Raw genomic sequence first — 8,165 nt, forward strand, 5'->3', positions numbered from 1 at the left:
TGATGTAATAAAAAATGAAATTTTTTTTTATTGCTACATTAAGGATTAGTGAACATTAGGAAATAAAATCAGGATGAGAATATAGCACTATTTTCTATTAATATTATTATCGTTTTAAAGAAAGAATTATTATTAATATTGGATAATAATTATTAGCCTTTTTTATACCTCAAAAGAGAATATGTACTAAATTTAAGACCTACCATTTTTAGAATACAAAAATGGTTGGTCTTTGGCTATTGATTATTAATGTTAAGGTAGCTCGAATTTCTACCTTATAAGGCTAAATAAGTATTAAATGGTGCATATTTAATACATATAAGACAAATGAAGATTGAATATCATTGATAAGTGATAAAATATATAATAACACATTTTACAAAATTATATATTGTGCTTTGTCTGGAGTACATATAAGAATACAATTTATAAACTAACACAACATTATAAATTTTTTCAATATATAATGCTATTTGTTTGACTAATTATATTGAATAGTTTTGTCAATATGACTAATGTTATCCAATAATTTAGTCAATATATAATCCCTAGCATTGTGTCACCATAATTACTTTATCAACCAAATAAAGTAAAAAGAGTCAATATCACCTCTACTGATGCTCAAAACTACTCACTCCAATGTGGGCGGGGTGTCACTAGACCACAAGGTTTTTGACTTAGAATGTATAAAATTAATTGTTAAAGGATGAATTTTCTAAATGTTAACTTTTTGAGAAAGTAATAAATGTGGAGATTATTTGACCAATGTAAGGCGATGGAGCATGTGAAAAACAACGGTTTTGATATAGTGTACTAAAAACTTTGGAAATCTCCTTTTAGATGTTTGGGCAAAAAACCCAAAGGACAAAACTTTTAATTTTTTTTTTCACAGAACTTTTAATTTGTTTAGTTGTCTTTCTTTAAAGCATACTAAAAAAGAAACATAAATATCTTTATAGGATTGAGTTTGTACCATTGTACTTTGCATAATGGGATGATTAATTATTCTTCTCATTTATCTATTAATCACATGTTAAATTATTTTTTTTCTTCAATTCGTTTATTTTTTTAAAAAAAATATTTTCTTATACTTGTTGGTTTTATAACCTTCAATTAATCAATGGTTGACCAACACAATCTCTCAATTAATGGAGAATTATTGAAAGACAGAGGATAATGCAATAAGAATGTCATTTATAGAAAATTGGAGATTCGTTTTGCACCTTGATGAGGGGTATTTATACCAGAGGACTTAGTGTTTAAAATGGAAATTGATTCATAATGTTTCCTGCCATAAGGGGACCTTTTTACACTATTAAGACTGTATTCTAGGCACACTAGAATTCCTTCTCCATCTCATTGAGAATATATCATTTACCATTCCTATTTTGACTGGGGGGCTCTTTGTATCCTTAAAAATATATATCTACTTGTACTTTAAATACAATGGATTGATCAATAATAAGATCATTCCCAGAACTACTGTTCTCATCTAATATCACTAGATCAAACAATCCATGGCTACAAACTTTACCAAAAAAAAAAAAAAACCCACCACTACTGACAGTCGTCGTCGGTCGGCGACACCACCTCCTCCTCTTCTCGGAGTTCTTGCACATCTCTGATATTGCTTATCTAACCACAACCCCGATAAATACCCTACAAACAGTCCATCACTTTATCTCCATTAAACTTACTTCCTCAAACTATCTGGAAGACTCAACTTGTTCCCTTTCTCCCCGGTCAAAATATCAGTGGATACATTGATGGCATGTTACCTTGACCTACTTTGTTTATTAATGCTCCGAGTGAGTGTTCAATTGTAGCCGATCTTGGGGGGTGAAAATTTGGCCCGTTAGGATTCTTTTATTTTTTCCATGCTCATCTCGTCTCTGTTTGATGAAGTTTTGTATGTTGCCGTGGGACATGCCATGTCTCGAACCCTATAGCATACTATTGAAGTAGCCTTTGGGTCTTCTTCTCGGGCACAATATCAGAGTCTTCATAGTTAGTTGTCGTCCTACACCAGGAGGATTCCACTACGAGTGAGATTGAGTATCATGTCATCTTGGCAAAACCAAAGGTTTTAATTGGATTTCTTGCAGAGGTTGGTCGACTAATTAATTTGGATGCAAAATGTCTATTTATTCAAAGGCCTCCACCCTAAATATCACGCGATGATTTCACCATTGACCACTAAAGAACATGTGACAACTTATCAACTCAATGGCTACCATTTTGTTCATGACAAAGTAAAATCGAAGGAACTACAAGTAAACTACTTATCTACAAAAAGATCAATTGATAGACATCTTCACCAAGTCAGTAACCACAACAAGATTATGTTCTCTAACCTTAAGCTGGGGGGGGGGGGTATATTAAGACTCTGTATTCTAGTACACTAGAATTCTGTCTCACTGTCTCTGTATTATTGAAAATATATTATTTACCATTCCTACTCTGATTGAGACTTTTTATAAATACATATTTTTCGGTATTTTAAATAAAATAAATTGATCAATAATAAGATTATTCTCAAAACTATTATTCTCATCTACACTAGGAATAGGTAAGCGTAATCACATTAGGTAACGAATTCCTATTAAATAATAGACTCTTGTGCGCACTAAGCCTATTGGTTACAGACTAACTTATTTATATTGTCTCCTGACCTGCCAATACCTTGTAATCTAGTGGAATCCGGTTATACTCCCGGCTGCATTGTAATAGAGTCGGTAGTACTCAAAAATATTGTCTCCTACCCTATGAAAAGCCATCCACTTTGCGCCATAGTTGAGGGCTAGCAATTCAACCGTTCTAAGAATGAAGACCAATTGACCACTGTAAGTGAACTGGTTAGACCTTAGTATACCATCCATGACTTTTTAAATTTAATTTATTATTTTAATTTTTAAATATATAAATTTTATATATTAATATTAATTAAATATTATTAAAAAATTAATTATAAATAATTTAATTCAAGTTTCGTTAACGTAACTAAATGCATAAAATTGGATTAATATAATTAGCAATGATTTAGATGAGTATTACAGTTGTAGTTTTGGGGCGAATGATGAGTCGCTGTCTAGAAGTACAAATATTGTTAGACCAGGTGGTTTCAGAAATATTTTTGGTTCGCTCCAATAGTTGCTGAGATTTGCAAAATGGTCCCCTATTTGTTTCCATGTGTTGGAACAAGCACCCATAGAACGAAACCACGCCTGGATGTTGGAAATTATTGTTATGGTCGTGGGATATTGGTTGAGTAGATGAGAAATTTTATTGGAGGGTTAGGTTTGGGTTTATGTTAAACTATTTACCTGTTGAAGTTTGTAATTTACTGTTGAGTCTTAAAATTAAATTGATTCAATTTGCTTCAATAATTTATACAATTATATTATAGATCGTATCATAATTTATATATTATAATGTGGAGCATTGATAAATGTTCATTTTTAGTATATTGAAGGTTGATTTTTAATATATCAAAAATTTATTTTTATATAAACTAGTATTTTTGCCCGTGCGTTGCACGGAATGGATTTGTTATAATATTTTAAGAATATTTGGATCGATATACAATTATATAAATTATAACATCAAATATTATATAGCGCAATTGATGAAATTTGTTGGACCGATTATGTTTTCTAATGTTTTCCATACTTGAATTAGAGCAAATAATTGTCCAATTACCCGTGCGATGTACAGATAAATTTTTTATTATATATTTAGATAATAAAAATAAAGATAAAATTATAAAAAAAATAATTATATTGAACATGTACATTTATTTGATTATAAGATTAGTGCAAAAGTATTACTCAATTAATTGATAATATATGACTTGTTTGTCTATAATTATCTTAAAAAGATCAATATGTAATATGACTTATGTAATTATATTATTACTAAAATAAATATGGGAAAAATTAGAAATAATTTAATTATAATCTATACTATTAACTTCCCGCCCAAAACACTCATATACTGGTAATACAATTCCTATTCGTAATACAATTGTACATTCAAATATAATAATATAATTACTAATAATATATATTATTTCCTACGTTCCTATTCGTAATACAATTTTAAATTAAAATTACTAAACGTAATAATACAGTACATATATTTCCCTGCAGTGCAATCTATACTTCTATACTATTAATAAAAACAATATCCCAACCTTAACTTCCCGCCCAAAACACTCCTATACTGTTAAGGTTTGCGTAATATTTTAAAATGTAATACAATTCCTATTCGTAATACAATTGTACATTAAAATATGGTAATACTTTTTTGAATACAAAAATATGGTAATACAATTCTAATAAAATATATTCTTCCCTACGTTCTTATTCGTATTACAATTCTAGCTTAAAATTAATAAATGTTACAATACAATACATATATTTCCCCTGCAGTGCAATCTATACTATTAATAAAAACAATATCCTCAACTTTAACTTTACGCCCAAAACACTCCTATACTGTTAAGGTTTGCGTAATATTTTAAAATATGGTAATACAAATCCAATTCGTAATACAATTGTACATTAAAATATGGTAATATAATTCCTAATAATATATATTCTTCCCTATGTTCCCATTCGTAATACAATTCTAAATTGAAATTACTAAACGTAATAATACAGCACATATATTTTCCTGCAGTGTAATCTATACTATTAATTAAGCAATTATTTGTTAGAATTCAAACAAGGATAGCATCAGAAAACATAATAGATTGAAAACATATCTTCAATTGCATTATATAATATTTAATGTTATAATTTATATAATTATATATCGATCTAAATATTCTTAATATATTATAACAAATCCGTTCCGTGTATCGTACGGGTGAAAATACTAGTTATTATAAAAATAAATTCAACGACCAATGTTTAGTTTAATTATCATAATAATTATTATGCAATTATTAATAGTCAATTACACTAATATATGTGTAATTATACTTTTATAACTTAAGTATATTCATGTTCACTGTATCGCATTTAGTTTTTTCTTCCTCCTCGATATTTGAATGAATTAATTGTAATTATTATAAATAATATAACAACCCATGTTTAATTATTTTTTTTTAAGTTTAAATAATTTAAAGTTTTCAAAAGGAAAGTGTAATTAACTTTCTTAAAAGTTTTTTAAAAATAATTTTCAGTCAATTAGTAATGTCCTTTTCCTTTCTAATTTGCCTAATTTCCATTTCTTTTTTCGTTAGAATCTTTTTATATTTTCAATCAATTAGTAAAATCAGTTTTCTTTTCCATTTTATCTTTACTATTGTTTGGGCGGAAATTTCACAAATGATTATTTTATATTTATTAATAGTAGTATAGATATAGAAGTATAGATAAGTATTTGAATTATTATTATTGGTGTAAATAATAATTAATAAATTATTTTTTCTTATAAAATTAGGCCGAATTTGTTTTCATTATTCTCACAATTATAATGGTTTAATTATTGTCATAATTTGGTTAATAAAATTTTGTTACCAATTAAACTTTATTAATTTTTTACCAATTAATTAATAATAATAGTTTGTGTAGTATAGAACACATCCAGTATAGAACAAAATTTTAAGAAGAAATTACCAATTAGTTTATTGCTATCCACTCATCTGGGAGCTTTTAACGATCCAAAATCTTTGAATTTGAACATGTGTTTGTAAATGGATGCAAGTTCCCTAAGAAAGATCATGAAATTTAAAAAACCAAGCAAAAAGCTGAAAAAACTCAAAAAAAAAAAAAAGCAGCATACTAACAACATAAAAAATGCATAACAATAAATACAAAATAAAGCAATATGACCAAACATGACCATGATTTTGTTCCTATTAAATAAAACAATATAAAATTGAGCAATATTAAATAAAACAATGTCTTGACCGCAGCAACAAAATTTGTAGATTTGAAAGTGGTGAGGTCTGGAATAATTGCACTGCGTATGGAGAGGTTTGGAATAATTGCACTGCGTTCTGCGTGAATTGTAGTATGATAGGAATTGTAATGTAGAATTGTACAACGAATAGGAAAATAGTAAACAATCGCATCCTAAATATTGTAGGACTGTTTTGGGCGGTAAGCTTAAAGTGAGAATTTTGTTTTTATATATAGTATAGATAGATTATAATATACTAAAAAATAACATTTAGTACACTAAAAATTACTAACTTTCAAAAAAATGAACATTTAATGTCTTGAAAAATGAGCATTTAATATACTAAAAATGAATCTAATAGGCAATTTATATCGTGAATCAGGGTGTACAATATTGTGCACCCCGATCCAAAACGACGTCATTTTGGATATTTTTAATTAACGGTTTTTTTTTTTTTTGGAAATCTTGTTTCCCGTTCGGCGTAAACTTATAAGATGATTTTTGTGTATGTTGTGATAATATTCTGTGCATTTTGGCCACAGATTTTGTGTATTTATCTCAATTATGTATGTTAATCACTTGAGTGTGTAAGATGAGTTATGCGTAGGTTTTGATGTGTTTGTGTATTGGTGTTATCATATTTATGTACATTATGGCTATGAATATGTGTATTATGGTTATGAATTATGTGTGTTAACCATTAGAGTAGTATAAACAGTAGGATGAGTTCTGTGTATGTTGTGATGATATTATGTGCATTCTGTTTTGACATTCTGTGTATTCTGGCCACGAATTCTGTACATTTATCTCAATTATGTATGTTAATCACTTGAGTAGTGTTAGATGAGTTATGCATGGGCCACTTGAGTAGTGTTAGATGAGTTATGCATAGGTTCATGAGGCACGACATTCAAATCATTAATGTACAAAATTATATATTAAAATACACATAATCTCTGAATAGATACACAGAATCATAAGCCTAAGTATTATCATTTATATTTGATAAGGCATGCCATTCAAATCATTAATAATGTACAGAATTATATATTAGATCAGAATACACATAATCTCTTAATAGAATACACAGAATTACACATAACGAGGATTGGACGGACGGAACGGTGTCCGTCGCGTTAACTCCCTACTAACTTAGTTAAAAGACGTCGTTTCAGACCAGGGTGCACAATGCACTGTGGACCTTGGTCCACGATATAAGGATTGAATCTAATATAAGTAGTCCATCTTGTACTGTGGGTCATGGTACATGGTATAATGATTGATTTACTTCTTCATGGGTCTGGAGACAAATTTATAAGATTCAAAATATGATTTAGTGAAGTCAGCAAAGCATGGGTTATGATGGGACCCAAGAGTATGACCCAAAATATAATAAAATTGAGATGTGTGATGGACTAATATGGGGTCTAATTAGGAAAATGGAGGTGAGCCTTTTTTTCCTGGAAAGAGAGCTAATGACGTGTTTGGCAGCACAGTCTAGAACACAATCTGAGAAAACAAGCGGTGGGGAGGAGTAGTAGGCCTGGGCTGAGGGAGCTTTAGCCAGGGACCCCGACGTCGAATTTCAATCCACTGGCGAGTAGCGGACCCCATGGGGGCCGACCGCTAGAGGGTGGCCGGCGAACCGCTCTTGAGTCTACAACCTTGGTTGTTTGTTGGCAGTCAAAGGGCATCAGCTTAGTTCGACCAGCTATGATGGATCACCTAGGGGAGTGGCAGGCTATTTGGTAGAAGGGCAGACCGCTCGGATAGTTAGCGATGAGGTTGGCGATAACCAGAACGTGGTCTATGATGGTTGCACTACAAAACGACAAAGAAATACCCGAAGTATTTCAGAGTTATCGATGCATAGGGAATGGGGTGCTAAACACCAACTCGGATTGGTTCTTGTGAAGCTAGTTTAATCGTAACGAGGTTAAAGTAACAAAACTAAATAACCCTAAACTAAATGCAACAAATGAAGAGAGATATAGAAGATGCAACAAAGGTAAAAGATATTGATCGGGTCTAATGTCTATCTTGAGCCAAACTAAAGTAGAAAAGTAGTTCTATTCCTTGTGAATGGAGGAATTGCACTAAAGTACTCGGTGCCACTCCCGTGATTGACCCGAGTGTACTAACCCACAAGTTCTCTACTCTCGTAGTTTGAAAAGCATGCAAAGCAAGCCCATAAAGAACCTAAGCAATTCATCTTACCCACACTCCAAGTTAATCCAACAAGTTGTGAGAGATTA

Source organism: Ipomoea triloba, chromosome 1 (genome assembly GCF_003576645.1).
Source record: "Ipomoea triloba cultivar NCNSP0323 chromosome 1, ASM357664v1".
Lineage (NCBI taxonomy): Eukaryota > Viridiplantae > Streptophyta > Magnoliopsida > Solanales > Convolvulaceae > Ipomoea > Ipomoea triloba.